The 25043-nt window shown below is 38.0% G+C and overlaps 1 long non-coding RNA gene across 1 annotated transcript; it reads left to right on the forward strand.

The window, feature by feature from the left end:
• Positions 1–444: 444 nt before the first annotated feature.
• LOC311293830 lies at positions 445–25043 on the forward strand. Its single transcript, XR_014627962.1, has 3 exons — positions 445–813; positions 15617–15664; positions 24992–25043. It is a non-coding gene; the product is annotated as an uncharacterized lncRNA (long non-coding RNA).

Below are 25043 nucleotides of genomic sequence, written 5' to 3' on the forward strand. Positions count from 1 at the left end.
GATGTGCACGAATAAATCATTTATAATAAATATAGCCAACTGCAATATTAGCCTACATAAATTTGAATTGTCCATTTTAATTTCATGATGATTTTAAGTCATTAATCACTAATAAATTTCCCATCCAGTAGCCTAAGTCTGACCGCTGTCTGACAGGAGTTGAACCAAATTTTGAACGAATTTCTCAAAAGCATCGTAAGCCTAAATTGATCGTAGAGAAACGCAGCCCAGATACATTTAACTTAAGTTTCAACAGGTTTATAACCTATTATTTGTGCGCTATTCTCCCAAGGTGAGTGAGTGAGTGGACTTTTGAAGGCTTCGAGTTCGACGTGAAAGTGTGGTCTCGGTAAAACAGACAGTCAGGAAACTTCCTTTAGATTCCAGAAAGAATCAGGCAACCTGTCGGAGCTTTACATGTGTGTATCTGGCGTCCCCTCACCGATCCTCCCTCCCCTACACGAGGATTACAAGTGGCGTTCAATGAGCTCGACTGCACCGCGCTCGCAAGCAGACACACGCGCTCTTCACTAGACAAAGACAATGAGCTGTCACACCTTTAAAATGACTCCTATGTGTTCAGATTGAAAGAAATGCTTAAAGGAAAATCCAGGGAGCGAAAAATCGGTCTGTTGTGCAGTAGGAAGCCGCTGCTGGAACAAGACTACCTGTGGGCACTGTAGTGAGACAACAGCAGCCAGCGGCGATTTCAGTCTTCCGGCGGAACACACAACACATATTTATATGGCAAAGTTCCTCGCCGAGCTGCTGGGATGTACACTGCCCGAAAAAGGAGCATCTCCCATCTTCGAGGTGAGATCAAAATGCGTCTTGTAGTAATCTAGTTGTTGAAGCTATTAAAGTGATGCTCAGGTTAGTGGAGGCAGACTGGTACCTTCACAGCAGTTTGTTAACGCTGCTGCCACACAATGGGGGGCTCACCTGAGCAGTGAAATAATGGTTCAAGCTTAGGCTATATTCAATTTACCTAAACAAACACATAAAAAGCTTTTCATGTATAAAACAGTGTGTTCGGGTGGATATGAAACCTAAATCGTTAAAGGAGACAGCCTTGATGTCCTGAAGAAGCTCCAGATTGTATTTGGGTCAGTGTGTCAGGGGAAATTGCACCTGTACACAAAACAGCATATCTGGAACCTCAAGCACAACATATGAGGAGATGGATATCATGAAATGTAAGATTAGTTATTGAAGTCTGTGTCCAAAAGATACATTTCATACATTTTGTCAAAACAAAGCCTTCCAACCAATATAACTAAATTTACTGCAAATCATGTATGATTCTATTTGGACTATCTTTGTTATATGAAAACTGCATGAATCAGTCTGATTCTTTTCATTTACAGATGTGATTTGGATTGTGCTGCTGCTTCAACTGTGCAGTCAATGAATTATGAATAAGCACACATATACTTTGTATCCTGGTAAACCCCCACATGTGCATGCACCTTGTGAGGGCAACACATTCCATGTCTTATGAAAATATGTTTGTTTGCATGGTTCGTTTATCATGTCAGCTGCTGCTTGATTTACGTGATAATCCCCCAGATCAAGCCATTTCAAATCAGTGTGTGTGAGCATCAAATTAATCTATGCTTTTCAATTATCTCTTGAAATGTGTTGGTGATGGTCATAATCGGCCCGTAATGGCAGTTTCATTGAGTGAAGAACAACTGCAGTACGGTGGTGTTGAGGGATTAGCGCCCGGGCCGTTATATAAGAGAATATTCTGTTTGTTCTGCACAAAGCCATCAGATCAGCCCTTGCCTCTAATCTCATCATGCCTTTCTTCCCCTTGTGTTGCTGTTTAAATTTTAAACTCTCTGTGTGTCTTGTGTCCTGCTGTTTTGCATTTATCTTAATTGATCTTTTTAGGGAATGTTGTAAGAAAGAATAACAGGTCTATAGAGTCATATAGGCTGTTGGGTTTTGATCAAATTTAGGTTTAGGTCTGTTGAGTGCAGTAACTGCAGTTTGTTTTTGTTTGACTTTAGTTTAAAATGGATCAACACTTTCTTTTCATAAAAAAAGTTGTCATAATTTCAGCAGAAATACTTGAGGAAATATCTTAGCCAATATTGGGGGGATATATTGGCCTTTAGGTCAAAAGAGTTGAGAGCCATTGGGTTAGAGATTAGTGGCTAGATTAGATTTGGGTTTGTTGTATTGGTTGTTTTAAATTTGACATGGTGTGTGTTTTTGTAGCTTACTTGGGCTCAGGAATTAGCTTTCTAAAAATGTCCATTAAAAGAGTTGAAATGATTGGAGAATGTGGCTGGTCAGATTACTGTGGTGTGGAGGGCATAGGTGTTAACATTCACATTTATGAATTTAGCAGATGCTTTTATCCAAAGCGACTTACAAAAGAAGAACAAATCATTCGTCAAAGAGCCAACAATTGTTGTTGTACACAATGCCAGGTTTATTAGACAACTAGATTAGGAAACCAGCTAGAAAAAATGTTTTTTTAGTGTGTGTAAGTGCATTAGAGTGTGAGGTCATTGAATGTTGAGTTGGCTCAGATCTGGTCCTCATTAGTGTCCTGTGGTCATTTGTTTGACACTCAGTATGAGATTGAGTCAGGCAAGGTAAGCACACATGCACACACACAAACATCACACACACCCACGCTTTGCCCCCCACATACACGCATGGCTGCTTGAATTATTATTATTATTATTTAAATTTTCTACCTAAAATCAAATAGTTTGTTTAATTTGTACTTGAAAACATCCTAATACAATTTTGAAACATTTTATAGCAAAGTTTTATCATTTAAAACAAACTGATTAAACCTAACAAAATTATGAATTCATTAATTTATACCATAAAAGGATTTCAAAAGGTAATTGTCCTATGTCTGATCTCACCAAGGGCACCATGTACAGTAAGTCAGGACCGCCACTACATCATTCAGTTGTTTGAAAGATGTGTAGAGTATAGCACCCAAACAAATGTCATCTTCATAAATGGATTTTGAGATATGGAGGGATGAGAGAGCAAAAGTCCCATCCTGAGAGGAGTTTTCATTTAGAGGGCATATGCTCTCAGCTTCACTCCTAATCAGACCCACGTCAGGATGTCAGTGTTCTCGACAGGTCATTTCATCGTGGACACTAAAATGCTGCCAGCCAAAACTGAACCCATTTCTTCCCTTAAACTAAAAGCTGCTGGGTAATTGACTTGATTGGTGTGAGCTTAGAAATGACTGGACCTTATAAGAAGAATTTATGCTGCAATCAATGTCTTTTTATCTGGAATATTGCAGCTTTCTCTAAAGCTAAAGCTGTTATCAATTAGGTTTAAACACACTTTATGAGCACTACTCTAGTTTGATATGTAAATTTGCAAATGCAACTAGTTCTCTCACAATGCTTTTTTCCAATTTCATTCATTCAAACAAGGCTAAAACACAACTTTACTAATTACTATTAGTATAGGTTTTGGTATGGTTTGTTTGAGTGCATTGGGCATCCATAGTGTTTATTTAAAGTGTAGTGCAGAGATAAACTCATGTAGAAACTATGTATATTTTTAATATTAACTCTTTCTCCTATTGCTTCCACTGTGAGGCAGTATTTAGAGAGGCAATCTCAAAAGTAAGAACCACTGTTTACCATTCAGTTTCGATGTGTGTGGGTCTTGTGTTGTTTTGACACTGAAATCTGCTTAATATGTTGGTTTCATGCAGAAGTGTCTAGAAGAAAACGTGCTGCTTTATCCTAACTTGTTAAAGGGATAGTTCACCCAAAAATGAAAATTGTAATTAATTACTCACCCTCATGTCGTTCCAAACCCGTAAGGCGTTCATTATGAATTGAGCGGTTTAGTCCAAATTTTCGGAAGAGACATGATCGCTGATGAACAGATTGAATTTAGGCTTTTATTCACATATAAACATTCATCAACTCACACATCAGTTGTGGTAAACGGAAGCTCAAGCATGTTCGTCTGACGTGCGAGAACCAATGAGGTTCATTCTAGTGTTATGCAGCACGTTTGAGCTTCTGCAAGAACCAATGAGGTTCATTCTAGTGTTACGCAGCACGTTTGAGCTTCTGCAAGAACCAATGAGGTTCAATCTAGTGTTACGAAGCACGTTTGAGCTTCTGCAAGAACCAATGAGGTTCATTCTCGTGTTACACAGCACGTTTGAGCTTCTGCAAGAACCAATGAGGTTCAATCTAGTGTTACGAAGCACGTTTGAGCTTCTGCAAGAACCAATGAGGTTCATTCTCGTGTTACACAGCACGTTTGAGCTTCTGCAAGAGATTTATTCTCGTACGTCATGCATTTGTGCGGTTGAGCTTCTGTTTATGTTCGCTGATCAATGTTTATATGTGAATAATAGCCTTCAATCTGTTCATCATATAAATTGATCGCTTCTCTTCAGAAAATTTTGGACTAAACCGCTCAATTCATATGGATTAGTTTTATGATCTATTTCTGAACTTTTTGAAGCGTCAAAGTTTCAGTTGCGTAGCTGTCAATAAAGTGACAGAAAGCTCTCAGATTTCATCAAATGGATCTTCATTTGTGTTCCAAAGATGAACGAAAGGCTTAGGGATTTGGAACGACATGAAGGTGAGTAATTAATGACAGAATTTTCATTTTTGGGTGAACTATCACTTTAATTTAATGAAAAAGGAGAACAACTGGTTATTACTTCCTTCATAAAAAACTTCTATATATTCAGATGAGTGTGATCAGTGCGGTTATTAGATGCGAGTTCTCAAGGATATAGAGGTTACAGACAGCTCAGCATACAGAAATGTTGCTGCAAAGATGATGCCTTAACCATTCTCAGCCTGATCAGCATATTTTAATATTTTAGGAATAACAAAAGAGACATTCACTGGAAGATAACGATTTCCAGACAGTGGAAGCAAGTGACCTTTAAGATATCAAACTGTTTACAAAACATCAGTAAGAAATGTCACAGATTCAACAGAATATGCTGCATATTATTTTTACAATATCTGTTGAACAAATAACTTAAAGGTTGTGAAAGATTGCACGTTTTTCTATACACTCACGAATGCTTCGATGAAACGCTTCTGTGTGTCTGATGTTAGTTTTCTCATCTGTTTGGACAATGGACTGACATTTATGCTTGTTCCTCAGTTTTGTCCCTCGGTCATCTTTAGAATGAAATATAAGTTATAGGACAGAAAGAGACATAAATTACATTATGCCAGCAGCCGTATCACCATGTAGCCCAAGACTGGTTGCCCACTGAAGCTAAGCAGGGTTGAGGCTGGTCAGTACCTGGATGGGAGACCTCCTGGGAAAACCAGGTTGCTACTGGAAGAGGTGTTAGTTAGGCCAGTAGGGGGTGCTCACCCTGTGGTCTGTGTGGGTCCTAACACCCCAGATATATATATACTGATTGGCTTCATCACACTGTCTCTCCTCCACCAATAAGCTGGTGTGTGTGGTGGGCGTTTTTGCACAGTATGGCTGCCGTCGCATCATCCAGGTGGATGCTGCACATTGGTGGTGGTTGAAGAGATTCCCCCTTCTATGTAAAGCGCTTTGAGTGCAGAGCAAAAGCTCCATATAAATGTAATGAATTATTTTTTATTATTATTATTATTATTATAAAGCACCTTGTTTTTAATGGATTTTCAGTGCAGCACAACAGGAAAGTGAAGGCCAGACCTTTGAGTGTACCGTGTCCTATTGTATGTCAGAAACATGTGACCTACCCCCTCTTTCACTCAAAAGTCTTTTGGTGGATGTTAAATTCATAGATGATTCAGTGTCCTTCAGCATTGAATGTGCTTTGTTCTACAGCTGAATAGCTGAAATTAGCATGTTTGAGTTTAAACATGGTTGACTCAAGAAAATAAAATGCTGTGCAAAATAATGTGCAAAGTAATGGCTTTCGCCACAATCAGTCATGAGGTAACCACAAAACCAATTTCTTTTTTTTTCGTAGCGGAAGGGAATATAGTTTATGCTGAGTAGTATAGAGTCGTGTGTGTTTTTATTTTTATTTTATTTTTTATCTTCATTCTGTGTTGGTGGTCTAGTTAAAGGGATACTCCACTCCTATTTCACAACTCCCCCAGAGTTAAACAGTTGAGTTTTACCGTTTTCGAATCCATTCAGCCGAACTCCGGGTCTGAGTTCATGAGTGCAGCAGGCGTAATGATATGCAAAAAGTTGTTTTGTTTTTTCAATCGGATGAAAGTGAACTAACCACCCTTTTATGTATATATACAACCATTTCTGTCAGGACCACTACCGTCAAATATGATTGACAATTAGCCTACAGTTTGGATTGGCGGTATGGTTCAGTTCTGGGCGAGAACTCCCTGCGCATCCATGCAGCCTAGCATGGATAAGAGCAGGGAGAGCAGCAATAATCCCCCTAGGGGGAAACAGAACAGAACCAACATGAAAATTGATTTAATTCAAGATTTTAAGTACAGCATTATTCGATAATTATTCTGATTCAAGGGGAATCAAAATGTCAAATCCTGACTGGGCGAGAGGAGGAGCTGGGGGATGGAGGAGGGTAATTAGCTCCTGAGAAACGCGATAGCTGCTGATAATACTGAAGGAGCTTATATTTGTATATGGTGATAGGTGTCGTATTCCTATAGGTAGATGTGGATCAGCTGAGGGTCAGCTGATGCGAGCTTGACTAACGTGACCTGCCAGAACTAACGCTATGCTTGATTATCAAAGTGTTTCCAGAGGCAATGGTTAAATCAACACAAGATCCAAGTAAAATGTTGAAATATCACCAATCATGAATTTCTCAGACCATGTAAACATACTTTATGTATTGTTAACAATTTGTGGCTTTAAATTTACATGATTATTAAGTAACTGTTATTTGTTAGAAGTCATGTTTTAATGTAAATTATTCATAGCTGCTTTAAACCATTAACGTTTATAATACCATCATAATTGCAATTTTGAAAAATATGGAAATCTGTTCAGACAGTATACTGGCTTATAATAATTAGTATCTTGATAATTGCTAATATAATGGTTTAAATTACGTTTTAACATAATTATGTGCTTCTCATGTAGGAATGATTTCATTTTCATAAATGTATTCTCTAAGGTCTGCGTTTGTCATACAGTATGTGCAGCTATTTTCTGCTGAAAGGGCTTTGAAGGTTTTATCTCTTTTTGTGCCTATTAAGAGTTTTTAATTGACCTTCATTGACTCTTATCTGAGGCAATTTCCATTTTAATGAAAGAGCTTTGACTGGGGTAACGGATCCCTCTTTCTTGGGCGTAATTCTGGCTTTTCACTTGAAGACATAAGCATACTGAGAAGAGAGTATATACTCCTTTATACCCAGACCATTATTGTTTATTGATTGTTTTCTATTAAAATAGTTATTTTTGTTGTTGTTGTTGTTGTTTTTTTAGCCAGGCCTTGTATGTTGATTATGGTGATCAAACATCAACATCACAATTATGTCCAAAGATACACCGAAATGGTTGTCTTGAGATGCTCTATTTTTTTCTTTATAAATTTCCTCTTTCCTCTCACAGAGAATTAATTTGAAGGATTTATTTTCCCTGGGAAAACAGGGAAAGCCTCGGTTTTGTTTCTACAGCATAATCTCATCAAACAACGCTTCTCTTGGAGACCTTCTCCTCCCGATGCCGTGTGTCAATCTTCTTTGTGTCTCGTTAGTCATGAACAAAGGCCCCGCTCAATCCACCTGCTGTTTGGAACTGGGAATCATCAGGCTCAAGGTCTCAAAAGAGAGACATGTCACTCACACATAACAAGCTAATCAGCAAAGATCTTGGCGGCGAATTACGCGAAGGGACTTACAATGGAAAAGGCGCTTGCCAAAAAGATTTTTAATGAACACTTGGTTGCCTGCATATTGTAACTAATGCCTCTTGTGCTTTCATAAGCAGCTGTGTTTCTAAATCATAGGAAGCTCTCTCAACCTAAATAATAAGAGCTAATTTGCACAAACCTTGGTTAATTTGTATAAACAGTCCTTTTTTTGTATTTGAGAGGACTGAAAACCCCAGTTTCAGTCCGCTCAAATACGCCACAAGGGGGCTCCTTACATTTCTAAACTCTGTCCAAAGACCCACTTTGAAAAGTGGAGATAAAACCATCAAGGGATAAATTAAGTAGTGCATTACAACACTGACTTATATATATATATATATATATATATATATATATATATATATATATATATCATAAAACAAAAAAGTGACCAAGACATTAAATCTTAAAACTAAATCCAAAAACTTTTTTTTTTTTTATGTCCAGGTTTTATATAGATTCTGAATGCCAGATTTTCAATGTTATTCTGACCTCTACCATCTTCAGTCATCTCCATCTGTTGAATATGCCTTTTAACAGGGCTTTTGTAATTATATGAAAGCTCCAATACTTCAGTGAGCCTTCAAGAGCAAGACTGGGGTAATAAAATATCACATTGGCTTTCTCTCAAGACCTTTCTCAAGATGTCAATGTACTTCATCCTGAACTGTAAAAAAGAAAAAAAAGACCATCTACGTTATTTAGTCCTTTTGTTTTATGAGGCATGTTCTGTGCATTTGCTGCCTGTCACACACTGTGAGAGAGGACTCACAGCTGGGCAGGCCAGAGGTGAGCAGACACTGTCAGGACATCAGATGTTAGTGCACTGATGGGACCTCAGCCTGCCGTATCTCATCCCCATGACAGCCATGCACTCCGTCACCCTGACGCTGATAAAATGGATGCCCGCTGGATGGAGCGGTTGCCTCTGTGCTTTCCACACTTTCACCAGGCTTGACCGGCTGCGTCAGCCAAGGTCAGCTTAATGTAAGTGCTGGTGCTCGTCTGCTTGAAAAGAAGGGAACGAAAAGGGATGGTGTGTGATAATGTGGTAATATACCTCCTGTTTAAATAGTTGAACTGCTTTTAAGAAAATATTTATATTAATTCTGTCAGCGAATTCCGAAAGTCCTCTGAAATACTCTGCATAGCTTTGTTTGACCCTGATGAAGAAACACTTTGGTATTTGATTGTCTACAAGTGTCTCCAAAGCAGCTGTTGCTATGAAAGCGTTATTATCAACAGATTTACTCCTCCATATAAACCCTGAAAGTCCCTTAAGGCAGCCTTTCTCAAACTTTTTTCCGTCAGGGCACCTTTCAAAAGTGCATAAAATCTCAAGGCACCCCAGTGTAAAATATAATTTAAAAACACTGCATAACCCAAATGTAATGCAAATTATATATATATATATTATATATATATATATATATATATATATATATATATATAATTAATTTACAATTTTATTAATCCGTTCATATGTTTAACCCTTTCACACGTAAATTTAAAATATTCTGGCTGACCCCCCAGCGTGAGTTTTTCAAGGTGACCGTTATTCAGAATGTGTGATGTGTCACTTTATGGTTTCCATGGTGACGCGTCATTGCCTGTCACGTGACACACCGCAGCAACAACAGAGCTGATGATCTGCTTTTATGTCATTTTTCCTTTTTTATTCAAAATATTCACAAATTTGTTAGATATGGCATGAAATATCTGATATTCCGATTGTCAAATATATGCAAGTGGAAGTGTTTTGTTTTTTGAACACCTTTATAACAATCGCGTTAGTTGAGCTGTATGCGCGATGGGCGCCGCCATGTTAGTTTGTGCCGCAGATGCAGTTCAGAGAATCGGATCTGTTGGATTTACAAGTGAATTCATCCACTTCTCCCGAAATACATAAAAGTAAGTGGCAGGTGAACTGGGAGAAGAATAGAGTAAACTTTAAAGTTACTTACACAATGTGTATCTGATATGAATAAAACTAATTATAATGGAAAGGATTATTATTGCCTCTTCCTTTGACATCAGTGTGTATTTTACAAACTCTAAATGTATTGTTTTTTAGTACTTATGTCTGAAACCTAAAACAAACATTATGTGGATGAAAACACTGAAAAGTTGTGATATATGACAGCTGAGCGCGCCTGTCTCTGGCTCAGCGCCAGCCAACGCGCGAAAGCACATTTGAATTTAGCAGTTGATCACGTCATGCACTGACCGTTCTAATCACACCGGTGCTCCAGGGACCAGCCTAGACTGATCACACCGGTGTGGTCGTACGTGCGAAAGGGTTAAAAAGAAGAAGAATGTATTTATGTAAATTCAAATATATTTATATATGAAATGTCCGAATTTTTTTTTTTTTTTTTTTAACCTACGAAATTTTTTGGCGGCACCTCTGACACTGTGCCGCGGCACCCACTTTGAGAAAGGCTGCCTTAAGGTATATATACAGTACTGTGCAAAAGTTTTAGGCATGTTAATATTCACCCCCCCCCCCCCCCCCCCAAAAAAAATGGTTTTAAGTCAGTTATTTATATCTTTTGCTGTAGTGTGTCAGTAGAAAATATCAGTTTACATTTCCAAACATTCTTTTTGCCATTAATTGTAATAATCCAGTGAGATTTCTGTATGCACAAGGAGTCTGACAACAGCCAGGATGATCTGATCTCACCATCATCGAGTCCGTCTGTGATTACATGAAGAAACAGAAAAAACTGAGACAGACTAAGAACTGCGGGAACGTCTCCAAGATGCTTGAAGAAACCTTCCTGCAAAGCTACCTGAAAAACTATGCGCAAGTGTACCTGGACAAAAGCCGTTTTAAACGCAAAGGGTCGTTACACCTATTGATTTTAATTAGTTAATAGAAGTTAAATCATAAATAAATTCAATTTGTGATTTTATTTTTGAAAGCATTCTCACTTTACAGCATTTTAACACAAGTGCCAATACTTTTCACAGTACTGTAGCTTTGCAGGAAGGTTTCTTCAAGCTTCTTGGAGACGTTCCCGCAGTTCTTCTGGATTTAGTCTGTCTCAGTTTTTTCTGTTTCTTCATGTAATCACAGACGGACTCGATGATGGTGAGATCAGATCATACCGGCTGTTGTCAATCTGTGTACATACAATCTAAAAGATTATTATTGTGTACATAAAGATATGGTGGAATCCGGCTTGTACCGTAGATGGTCTGCTTAAGAGCTTTAACCTCGCGCATGAGCAGATCCGTTTCCTTTCTGGAGAAGCGTTCAGTCTTTCCACTAGCAATTTCCGCCATGTAAATATCAATACGTCATGGCGCGAGCGCAACTGGCTTTTAAAGGGAATGGGAGATGGGAATGGTTTATTGGAAGTTAAGCCCAAAATACACCCATTAATCATTAAGAGAATAGGGACAACCCTTTTAGACCATGCGCCAGGCGCGCCGACCATTTTCCCCGTTGTTAAACTAGCAAAAGTGAATTCGGACACGCCCTAAGTGCACTTGCGTCGTACACTTTAGACCATGCGCTTAGATCGTTAAAATAGGGCCCATTGAGTTTCAGCTGATTCATTTAAATGGCTGATTCATTCAGGAACAATCCTAATGAGTCATTAAATCATTAATTCAAAGTCAAATGATTCGTTCATTCACGCAGTGTGTTGCTCAAAGACGCAAAACAATTCTGTGGCTTTGTTTGGAACAATTTTCGTTTGCGAATTAGAGCAAAAACAGACAATATTGTATCTAAAATGTAAGTCACTAAATATGAACTTTTTTATTGAATTTATTACATTTGTAATCATTCTGATATTTGGAGAAAAAACGGCACTCCTCATGAGATATTGATTAACTATGTTATATGATATAAATATAAAAGACATATAGAGGTATTTTTTCCCCCTTATCTTGAATATTGGGTGCCTTCTAAATGCTTTTTAGTAGACTATAACATGCTGTGGGACTTGCGGGACTTGCTACATGACACGCTGCTGTGAGCAAGTAAGACATGCTGCTGCTGTACAATATAGCATACATGAAAGATCTACAGCAGATCTATATAGGTGGATCTGGGGAAGGTGGAGGTCTTCAGAAAGGGCACTACACTGCTAAGGCAAATATTAACCAAGTATTTGAAGGTCGAGCACGCAAGCGCTTTGGCTACTGATACAGCAGGACCCAATCAGCTGTGCTCTGTAGAGAATGACGTGATTCCAACCAGTTTGAGTTAAGGACCTATAAGCCTGCGTCATCTAGAGTTTCATGACAGAACTTTGTATTAAGCAGCACAACTGTTATCAACCGATAATTAAAAGAAATATTTCTTGAGCATCAAATCAGCATATTAAAATGATTTCTGAAGGATCATGCGACACTGAAGGCTGTATTAATGGCTGCTGAAAACTTAAAATGTAATAATAGGCTATTTAAAAATATTATTGTGTTTACTGTATTAAAATAAATGATCAATGTAAAGCAGGTTAGCATGACCCAGTTAGCCTATTGTAACACAAATTGGATTTAAAGATGACAAATTGCCTATTTCTTGGTGCAAGCTGCCATTGAGATGATTGGAAATGGTAATGGATAACCCTCTCTACTCATTATGGACCTTGTGGCCCTATGCATTAAAATAATGCAGTGATGTTGTATTATTATCACTGTGCTGCAGGATTTAAAGGAGCTGCATTTGTTGATCATTTGTGCGCTATAAAAGCTATTTGAGATATTTATTGTCTACAAATGCTATGAATTGTACTTAAACATTCATTGTCTTGAGTAACAGCCACTGAACTGAACTATTATCCATGCTGCATTTGAATTTGCTTTTGAGAGAACTTGATTGTATTAATTACAGCACTTTATTGGGTTTCTTTGCCATTTACTGTAATGATATTCTGCTCATATACGCCCATTTGATCCTTGCCGTCCTTGACATTTGTGTCTTGCATATAGATGCTTTTACTTCATTATCTCAGTCTGGGGTTTGGTTTGATTGGCACTTGGCATTAAATGTGTTAACGATGTCAGCACCCCCTCCCAACCACACCTATTTAACAAAAATGTTAAAAACATAAGCTGAAGACTCCTTTCATACAGCCTTATTTGTATTCAAGAGGTGCATCTAATGTGCCGTGTTTTCTATCCATGAAGTATTGGGTAAAAAACAGAGAAAAATGTTTGTCTTAGTCAAATTTTGCATTTGAATGCAAATGCTCCACCACCATTATACACTGATCTAACTAAAAAAATACATAGTGCATACAACTTTTAAATGTGAAATTGTCATTAGATTGAGTTGGAACAAGTTTTTATATAACTGACGTAAAAATGGATATAACTTTCTTTAAAGAAATAAATGTGATGGATAATGCTGTAATACACACTTAATGACTAGCTGAAACATTCTAAGACTGAACTGAACACACTTACAGACCGTTTCCAACGACTGGAGCAGATTTTAAACACCGACTGTGAACGCAAGTGTCTCTGACATGCGTTTGGTCATGATCAGTCGTAAGTATCAAATTACATTCATAATCGGCCTTGCAGTCGTTAAGTTTGTCCCCGGCTTAACTTGACTATAGTAAGACTATCTAAGCATTTTGTGCAACTGGCACCTCTGGGCAACTGTAGACCCGGAGAATGCTCTGTGTCTTATGTCATAAACTTACCTCCCACACACACACACACACACACACACACAAGCACTCAGATGCATTATTTAGACTGGAGGAGGCGTTTAGCCTCTCAGGCAGCAGAGTCACAATGGAGTGTGACAGAGATTCTGTAGTCCAGCCCAAAAACATGCACATATCAGGCTGCTGTGGTAACTAGGCAACCGGGCTCCCTCATAATGAAGAACTCTTATGTGACGTGGTTTCTGTTTGCAATTGTCTGTCCTCTCTCATGATTTGTGCATGTTTCGCTCTCAGATATTGAGATTACTGATGAATTTACATGGGTAGCAGTTTTCTGTGCTATTGATTTGATTCAAAATGGTTTATTTTTCATTTTATATTTGCCTATTAGGTCAAATAAATGTTAGCTCTTGTGGAAAGGTCCATCATCTTTAATGGGTTGGAGCAGGTGTTGTTACCCCAGGCCCCATGTTTTGTCTACATCAGCTGAATAAATTTACTCTAGAGTCGCAAAATCAACAGTTAATTGCTTTGTCCCATGGAGAGCGGTGGTCTCTGGTTCAGGTCAGTGTTCAAATCTTAGGTTTAGACGCTCATTGAGTGAGGTTGTTAGAGTGCCTTGTGTGCGTGTGCGTGTGGGTGTAAGAGAGAGTATATGAAAAAGCATCATGATTTGAGTCGGTTAAGGTAGTTTTGTGCGTGTTGATGCAGCTGGTGAAGTACAGGCTCTGAGCAGTAAAGGACTGCTGACTGTTTATGAGCCTTGTCTTTGGAAAGAAAATCCAAGCTTGTTTGCCTTTACACGTCATGTTTGAAATGCGACATACAGGTTTCACCACATACTTACAAAAAAACTTCCACACACTCCTAAGGTTGGAATACTCTGCAATATGAATTTTGCCCTGATTTACATTCTGGGCGAGTCTACCAATGTTGCTGAAATTCAGAACCTGTCTGATTATTTTAGGCAGTTGGAGATTTTCACAGAAAATCATGTAGTGAGATTCAGACTCTCCATTCGGAGGATATCAAACATGTTTGAACTCCTCAGTGCCGATTATTTTAGAACACACATTGTTTTTATTTGTCATGCAATGAGGCAAAAGTTTCTGTGTGAGTTTGTGGTGTTCGGAACGACTTGAGACTGGTAATGTGTGATCCTCAGTCGTTTAGTTTATGATGCTCAGATTTTCCAAGTGCCAAGTGTTTGTTCAGATTTGTTGTCAAAGCCAGGGGTCAAAGCCAATAATATTTTAAATCATTTATATTTCTAAGGGGGGCCATCGGCTTCTGAAATCATGTTTCGTTAACTTTTGGCAGTGGATAGAAACCAACCCGGGTGCGTGCAATTCATGAATTTTTATTCGCTTTCGAATGCGTGCTTGCTCTGCGCTTTCGCTCGCGTTCAGTGGGGAGAAGAGGGGAGGTAGGGAGGGAGGGGGGCATGGCCCTCTAATGCCTCCCATTAGCACCGGCCCTGTTTGTCATGTAGTGTAGTCTATCCTCTAGGAACATAAAAACACATCATAAAACATAAAAATGTTTTTTTTTTTTTTACATTAGGTCTCAAATAATAGTCTTCAGATATATGGCATTTAATTTTTCTCTTGTATTTTTAGATGAAAATGATGAAATGGTGTTTTTTATACTCACTTGTAATGACAGGGACTCCATGTTTTCTGAAATTAGCCCACTCACTGTCCCTCCCCTTATCCTCTCAAATTTCTGGATCCTTATGATACCATTTAAGTTTTAAGTTTAAAAAGCTGCTGACACAAATCATTATTTCCGTGATCCGTATCCTGTTGAATCACATGTCCGCTGCACAGAATATTGGAATATTTAAGTTGAATTCTCCTGGAATAAACTGTGCTGTCAAGTTCTATAATGTTTTCTGATCAGATGACCTTTGCGTGGTTGCCATGTTTGATTTGTGTTTACAACTGTCATGCAGTTTATAATACTGCCTTCTACAAATATCAGTTCAGATTATATTCACTGAAGCAGATTATATTCCCTGAAGTTCTCTGAAACTTGTAGAGAGTGCGAAAGCAAAAATCTGAGTCTTTTTAAGCTGTAGAAAAATGTGTCTCTGTGTTTGTACTTGAACAATAAATTCGTTCTTTTTTCCCCTCAACAGTGCAGGAGTCAGCCACACATCGGACTGAGGCATGTCACCAAACAACGGGTATGTTCTCCATCTGTTTGCCTGTGTTATGTCTTGTATGGAACAGGAAGTATTGATTTTGGAGCTTAAGCTGCTGTTACCCTGAGGCAGGAAACATCAGTGATATTTTCCCATCACTGCTTTTTGACAGCAAGACCATTAATATACCAAACATACGGTTATATACACTGTAACGCACACCTGATTACTTGAATAGTATTGTGAACTTATATAGTGTTTAATTTTAGGTGTAATATGTTAATATGGCAATACATAATTTTCATAATAAATAATTTCCAGGCAGTTTTTTACACATATTATTAAAATAAAGAGGTAGTTCTGCCCTCCTGAACAGAACGATACTGTCATCAACATTAAAATGAGGGTAAGAACAAATGTATGTGTATACCTTTTGTAAATCTAAATTACATTTTTGTGTATAATTATTAACAATGCGCAATCTTCTGAGAAATCAAGCTATGAATTATTGATTTCCAGTCTTTGCATATTAAAAAATGTAACTTCTGTCATCATTTACTCACCCTCATGTAGTTCCAAACCCAAAATGATGAGCAGATATAAAAAAATAATAATAATTGTGTTTTGAAGATGAACAAAAGTGTTATGGGTAAATAAGAGTATTTTAATATAGAGAAAATGAATTGGTTTTGTATGAAAGGAACATCTAATCTCTTCTCACATCTGTCAGTCTCATGACATCACCTGTCTAATGTAGAAGAAGGTCTTTTTTTACACCTGTATGAACAGCATGACACCAAAGCACTCCATATAGTGAGACTGTAGCCTGATCCACTGTCCCTGCCCTTCAGACAATGCAGCAGTGATGGGGATCAGGCACAAGCTCTCCATCAAAGCCCAGAGCTCTTCCCTGTCCCCATTAACACGGGGACCTCAGTGGCCCCCACACACTCCGCCATCAGCCCGGCACTGGAGGCGAGGCTTTGATCCTCGCGCGCATAGACAGTCACGGTCCTTCTGAAGAGTGCGTCTAGGAATGCTTAAACATGACTTTCATCTTCCCAAATTCATATTCTCTTTTTGTCAGCATGTGCTCCACTTGTTCTCAAGGCAGTCGTGCCCAGGCTCAGCCGCACCCAAGGTCGACTGGGTTTATCTGACTCTTTGATACTATGCATTTGATGCCAATTTTTATTTTTTGAGACAAGCAGCTGAGTTCAGAAAGACAGCGTTGATGGGAATGTGGAGTATGGATCATGTTGCAAAAGCTTTTGATGAGACTCACCTGACTTTTAGACTTGGTTCACAGAGCCAAATTGTAATAAAAGCACTTCATTAAAAAGTGACATGAAGGGGAATTTATGCAGTGAGAACTACAGTTGGAACCAGTGAAATTATAAATTTTTTTCACTGAAGGTAAGACTGTGGCCCTGAGATGGGTGTATGAGACCAGCATTATGGGGGTCTCGTGTTTCATTGTGTGGTTTTCTTTGATATCAAAAGGCTCCTTGGACTGTGCTTGTGTTTTTGGTTGCACCCTTTCCTTTATGAGCTCACTCCTTTTTTTGTTTTACCAGTGGAGGGTTAGCATGCTTTATACCTGTATGATCAAAACATATTTTTCACTCATCAAGGAAAAAAGGAGCTTTATTTTAATACCTGCATATTTTATACTTTGACAGGACCATGAAGTTAGATTACTAAAAAAAAGTAAGATGAAAAAAAAAGTTTGGAATCTCCCTAGACAAATTGGGGGTTTGGACAAAATCAGCATAAATCTTTGCTTTGTGATGACTTCACGTTGGTTACGGGAGAACACAGATGATGAAAACATATTAAATATATAGGGACATACCATTTGGGCATGTCTGACTGTCATGTACACTAATAAGTTTGGGGTCAGTGTTGTTTTGTAATGTTTTTGAAAGAAGTCTCTTATGCTCACCACTGCTGCATTTATTTGATCCAAAATAAAGTAAAATAGTAATATTGTGAAATATTACTACAGATTAAAAAGAACTGTTTTCTATTTGAATATATTTTAAAACATAATTTATTCCAGTGATGGTAAAGCTGATTTTCAGCATCATTACTCCAGTCTTCAGTGTCACATGATCCTTCAGAAATCATTTTAATATGCTGATTTGGTGCTTAAGAAACATTTTCTTTGTTGAAAACGGTTGTGTTGCTTAATCTGTTTGTGGAAACCATGAATCTTTAATGGGGAAAAGATTCATGATTTGCAGTTGAGAGGATGAAAGGATAAAGCAAGCGCTTCAACCTCTGGGATTTGATTGATCAAATCTCTTTTCTTTATATTAATATACAGTAAGTGGATTATCTATAGGTCACGCCAGATGTGTTCCGCTCACATCTAAATGATAATACATTGCACTCAACTAATAAAGAGGTCAGAGGGCACATGAGGGGTTGTTTATAGCAGGGTTGTTTCCTCTGCGGAGGCAAGGGAAGCAGTGCCTCTTCAGAAAACTGGGTGAGAAAATAATCACAAATATTATGAAACATGACACCAAAAAGTGTATAAATCACTTGTTTTTCTAGTGACACTAGTTGTTTCCATCTACTCTATTTTTATGTGCATTTTTGGATATCGCATACAAATAAATACAATTCTAATATAAATATATATCTAATAAAAAATAAATACATTCTAAAAATGCACATAAAAAACGTATGTGCTCAATTGAGGAAGATAAATGTTTTATCTGATTAGAAAATGTGAATAAAATAAGACGGAAACACTGAATAAATTCCACTATGCGCATCAAAAAAATCATGTGACTTTGCGCATTGGGATGAACTGTGATTCAGTATAATTTCCCACCCGAATTTGGTAGAGGGTAACTGAGAATGAATTGGGAAAAGTCATGTGATAGGAGGCAATGTAGGGAAGTATTCGATTTCGGATGCAGCCATAGTTTATCACCATTATTTATTTTAGCATGTGAACAGCACAAAAGTCTCATTGCCTCCTATCACATGACTTTTCCCAATTCATTCTCATGAGGCCTCGGGAGAGGATTTAAGAATGGAGGTGAAGTGACGTAACTGACGCTGGTAGGTCACATGATAATGACAACATGGCGGATATGTCCGGATTTCATTAATACTACACAAATTCATACTATAGGCTATAGAACATATTTTATTTAACGGTTGCGAAGTTCAAATTCAAATGTAGTACCTACTCACAGTACGCGATTTGAGATGCACTGAATGTCATGTTGCATTCAAACTTGAAATGACTTGAAAATGTGATCTGTGAGGGGTTTTTATCACGTGAAATTAAAGGCACATCTCCGTATCCGGAGTGTAACACCTGCAGTGTTTACCCAGCTTTGATGATCCGAAAATTTGTTGACTATACAGCTGAATATCAGTTGAAATTTGTTACTATGTTTTTATAGTTATTATCTTGGAATAAATGTAAAAATGATGAGAAATATACATTGTTTTAACAATAAGACAAAAATACAAAGTATAAATGTGTCACTGGAAACATGATTTTACATAAAAAACAGTGAGGAGTTTGCCTCCTCATTTCAGATCCCCACTGCACGCCATTGCATTCTACTAGCTATATTAACATCCTTTATACATTAAAATGACAGCACGCACAAAAAGCTATTCATCACTACCAAAGGTTGCTGAACAATGATAACTGCATTGACCCGTCACTGGAACATTGATTAACCTTAAAACAAAAGCATTTCTGCTTGGCCACATAAATCAGGCCTGCGCTCAACACAAACGTGCTATGCTGAGATGCTAAAAACAAGAAAGCTATTGATTTTCTCCTTTTTCATGTCACAAGGGCAGGAGGATTTAACAGACCCTCATTATGCCACCACATGCAGTTGTGGTGTTTCTACTCCAGCTGATTAAGAATGGGATGGCCAGCTTGATTAGCTTGCACAGAGCTCCTGCTGCCTTCATCTGATGTCTGCTGCTGTGGCCAGAGCTAAGATTAGCTACAGCAACCTGTGGTAACTGACCCATGTCATGTGAGATTCCCTGTCTGACCAATACACCTTACTGTACAGTATTTGCGTTTGACTGGAATTAATTATGATCTTAAAGGGGACATATCATGCCAAATGCACTTTTTTAGCCCTTAAATGCATTTTGTTGTATATTTGGAGTGTTTAGAAGTACAGAAAATATGAAATTATTCTCTTCAGGTGCTTCGTTGATATCTTTATATTCTGTTTTGGTCATATTTTTCAACCTGTTCCGATTTTTCTGTTATCTATGACGTTTTTTGAACTATTACGTCACAGTATTTGCAGCGGAACTGCCAAATAAGGACATCGACTTCCGGCCCAACACTTCGAGCAATCCGCCATTTTTATTTCTCGCTGCAATTTTGTAGTCCAAGCTAAAGGATGCAGAAGTTACGAGAGGGTAAGTTAAAATGTTCGGTTGTTGGATGTAGTAACCCACACGCTTCATTACACCGTCTAATGTAGATAAACTGCCGCACTTGTGACAAGGGCGCATGTTTAACTGAAAGAACGAGCAGAGAGAGAGACCCGGTCGCGCTTGCGCTCTCTCTCTCTCTCTCTCTCTCTTCAGAGCCAGGCGAAAGGGTAAACAAGACATCACCGTCTGCAAACTAGACGCTGTCTTGCTCTCTCTCCCTCGCACATATTAATCAAAATAAATCGACACGGTGGTAAAAGGTCGGAAGACCAAAGTTTCATGTGTAAATACAGTACACACCAGTGCGATACATCCATATGAAGACGTTGTTCTACAGGTTTGTCGTCTTCATTTTCATCTCGCTCCGGCTCCGACTCTGGCTCGAACATGTAAGGCTGGCTGGACAAGTCTTCCGTTGTTGACATTTTGTTAATAACGTGTGAATAAAAAGTTTCTGTGCCGCTAGATAATCGTATCTCTGCTATCAAACTACAAAAATGGCCGAACGGGGTGGAGTTGAACCTCTGCAACCTGGAGAGGGGGCGGGGAATGAAGTGTCTCAATTGTATTTAAAGAGACCGCACCAAAACGAGTTGCTCTCAGACGCACATCAGAAAAGGGGTAGAAAAGGGGCCTGTGGAGCTATAATAATGAAGAATTCAGACCCAAGCATTGCAGTTCCGCTTTATATAGACTACAAATGTATGATTTATATGTAAAAAGGAACAATTTAAAAGCATGATATGTCTCCTTTAAAATGTGCTTGCAGGAACGCATGTCGAGTGGCATATAAGACTCAGAGTAATCACACAAAATGACCTCTTTTTTGGGGTTTGTAATTGTGATTACAAGACCACATAAAATGTGTTATTAGTCCATATTGTATTGAACATAACAAATGTTGATTCCAGTCAGTCTTAGTTGTATGTCTTCAACAGTTCAACTTAATCAAACATTTTCACTGCAATAAAGTATAATCTACTTTACTAAATGAATCATTAAATCATCAATTATTATTATGTACTGTGTAATTATCTACACACATATACACTAAAACACCTTACTGACCCCAAACTTTTGAATGGTAATGTTTTTGAAAGAAATCTCTTATGCTCACCCTGGCTGGATTTTTTTCTTTAAAAAAAAATATAGTGTAAGAATGACTTTTATATTTGAACTTTTAAAATGTAATGTATTAGTAATACATGTCTATTATTCCATTATTGTTATGCTTTCTTTTATATATTGTTATGCTTTCTTTAATATATTGTTTCCTGTTTAACACTGTAATTGTCTGTATGTAATGTCTGTTTACTGTAATACTTGGGAAATATTTGTCATATGTCTGCACAGCAATTTCTTGAAGGAACCACATTTCTTGTTCCTCCATTGCTCTGCATTATGTTAAACATGACAGTAAAGCTGACTTTGACTTTGAACATGCGTATGTTAATGAGTTATGGTCTGTGTCTCAGATACATCTGAAATTTTATGCTCATATAAGATATAACTGAGGAGGGATTCCAGAACTACGCTTTATATTTGTGCCTCTATTTCTTTTATTTGTTTATCTTGGATGAGGGCACAAGAGGTTTACATTAAGAAAATACAGACAATCTAATTTGCTGCTGAAACACACACGCACGCATGCACACACACACACACACACACACACACACACACACACACACACACACACACACACACACACACACACACACACACACACACACACACACACACACACACACACACACACACACACACACACACACACCTTTTGTGTTTTCAGTAACAGCTGTTTTAAAGTGGGAGTTTGAGTTCACCTGCTTTCACCCAACATAAACACACCTGACCTCACCCTACACTATGTCATACCGAGTTACAGTAAGCAGCTGAACTTATTTATTTTACTTCAAAAACAGCTCTCTAGAAGAGAGAGAGCTGTCATTTTTAGCATGTATGGCAGAATCCAGCTATTTATTAGGTGTTATGAATTGGGGCAGGGTCTGAAGGCTAAGGGAACTTTAAACTACTCAAGTTTCATAGCCCATATGATGACAAGGCAAAATTGTGGTTTGAATTCCAGAAGAGACACAACACTTCAGGTTGACCTGCCAGACATCCTTCAGCTGTCTGCACTCAGACAGAGATTTATAAGTCAATGCTGAGTATTGATTCAGATCTGTCTGTCTAAAGTCTAAACAACTGGAGATCCATTCAGTTGAGAAATCTCTCTTTGACCCTTTACCCTTTTTACTATTAATTCCATTCACATTGTATACAGTCAATTCCACTTCACGAAGCTTGCTCAAGGTTCACATTGTTAAAAGCAATCACATCAATCATTTATTTAAAACACACACAAGGGGCCAACAGCTGTTTCATGCATTGGCTCATAGTTGTGCCTTATAAACTCATAATCAACCTGATGAGTTGAATTTATGTTTTGACAGTTTAATTGGCAGTTGAAGGGGGATGATTTCATGATACTTGTCTTGTTTGTCACTATATTTTCAGAGTTAAAAGTCGAATTATAGGGAATGCAATTTCCTGATATAACATGTAGGTGAGCATCTGTTTTTCACACACAAGCAGTGTGACAGAAAAGGCAATCATCTGTGTGATTAGAGCGGTCTGGTGCACCTGTGGCAGCAGCATGGATTCCCCCAGTGTTTCCATTAAAGCAGAAACCTCAGTAGACACGGTTTGGCCCCTTCGGTGCCAGGGACTGATGTTCCAATGAGCAAACTGAGTGTGAAATGTCTGGTTTCTGGCACATGAGGATGCCAGGTTCCCGTTCTGCCCTTCAGACTGTGTTGTTTGCATGGTTGAAGATTATGAAGATTACCGGAGAACTTGAATCTTGCCTTAGAGCAGCCCCGGACATGCTTGGCAGTTGTTGAAGCAAACACAATGTGTCAAAGCCAAGTCCTCTAAGCATTAAGAACCATGTTGGCCTGAAGTTAGTCCCTACATACATTTGTTAACACTTTGCAATAGGACTCTTTTTTTTTTAACATTCATACACTAGATATCATGAACTAATGAACCACAAATCTCTACAGCATTTATTAATTTAGATTAATGATAATTTATATTGTAACTGTAATATATTGGTAAAATCAGATCAAAAGCATGCACATCCAAAGCAATATGTTGCTCAAATTGGGTGTTCGACAAGAAAATTAATAAAAAAGGAAAAATAGTCGGCACACCATGGTTCCAAAAATGTGAAAATGTAATAATAGACTCACACACAGGTAATACCAATGGTATACCATTATTTATTTCAGGTGGTACCACCTGTGTGTGAGTCTATTATTAAATTTTCACATTTTTGGAGCCATGGTGTGCCAACTGTAATATATTGGTACCATATAACTTATCAGTCAATACTAGAGATTTTTTTAATTTATTTAATTGTTCATGCTCTTTTCCTCCTATTTTTGCAGTTGAATTACCTTTGCTGTTATCTACCTCCAATTCAGATTTAATCTTTAAAAACACAATAGTAAGTTCTGTAAATGTATTGATTATTGTTATTTCATGTTAGATATTGCATTAACCTGGTTTTAAAGTGTTACCATTAATTCTGAGCCCGAAAATGTAGCATTAAAAACAGGATGTGGAACAGAAGACGGATTATAATTAATAGGCCGATGAATGATTCAGCCCTCAGATTATACATGAGATCACATTCTTTCCAGCTGTGCCAAACTCCAAACATCCTTCTGATTAAGTCAACATGGATTACCTTTTTGACCCAGCCAACTACAAAAAAATGCAAGACAGGACTTGCAACTCAAGTAGTTTGCTGGGGAAGAAGGATTGTTAGTGTAGCCCATTATGATTCCAGCCATTGTATTAGTGGAATGGTTTTAATTACATGCATGACTTGCTTTGCTGCCTATTCTGTCATTTTCTCATTCTCTGCCGGAGCCAGCGGGTGCTGTAACTCAGCACTGTTGTTTTGTTAATTGCTTTGGATCACTGACCGATGGACTTGCAGGGCGAGATGCATTCTGCCATGTTGTCTCATTTGTTATTTGAAGGTCTAGACTTTAATTAGCCAAACAAGCTTCTTTTTCATCTGTCTATATTACAGTCACACAGTTTCCATTTATCTTGACATAGGCACCTGCTCACACAAGTAATGAATTCCACTCTTTTATTAGAGTCATTATTCCCACAGTCATTAAATATCACTAGGGTTGTTAGATTTGAAGCGTCCTGCGTTCTGGACAACAGCCTCAGGAAACCTTGTACTGTGGAATATTACTCCACTGCAGTAACACCAGGATCGGTCTGATTTATTAATTATTCTCTCAAAGGTTGATGTTGGCCATAATGGTTGCTTAATTATGAAACGGTTCAATAAAGCTCATAAAACAGTCTTTCTTGCCAGTTTTATTATTATCTTGCCACTTAGTATCACAAAACAATATTAGAAGATACTAGAATAGGGTCCATGATATTGTTTGGATGCCAGAAAAAATACTTTTGTGGTGAAATCTGCTTAATTCACATTATTCACAGCTCAGTTAAAGGCTAACAATAATGCAATGGTCAACCATTTTTAAGCTTTAATAGACATTTTGTATAAAAACAGGGAACTGTGTATTTGACACACTATTTTCTCTCAGATCAGTCAAATCGGTCTAGTTTCAAAGCTTTCCAGCGCTATGGCTAAAGGTGCTGGATGAGCCCTTATATAACTTGAGTTTTCAGTAACTAACTTTGTCTAATGACTCTGTGTCAGCTTCTAATCTGGCTTTGCTTGTCTGTGAACCATCTGACTCATGTGATATTTACATCCTCATTTAATGTAAAAGGAAACTTAAACTTGTTGTACTTTGCTCATGACCTGTGTGTCAACTTTTGTGTTCCTATATTGATTGATTGATTTTCTACTTTCTTTTGCAGCCTACCATATTTGGGACACTGATTGAAAAACCACTGGGGGATCACAATGCAG

Source organism: Rutilus rutilus, assembly GCF_951802725.1.
Source record: "Rutilus rutilus genome assembly, chromosome: 7".
NCBI lineage: Eukaryota > Metazoa > Chordata > Actinopteri > Cypriniformes > Leuciscidae > Rutilus > Rutilus rutilus.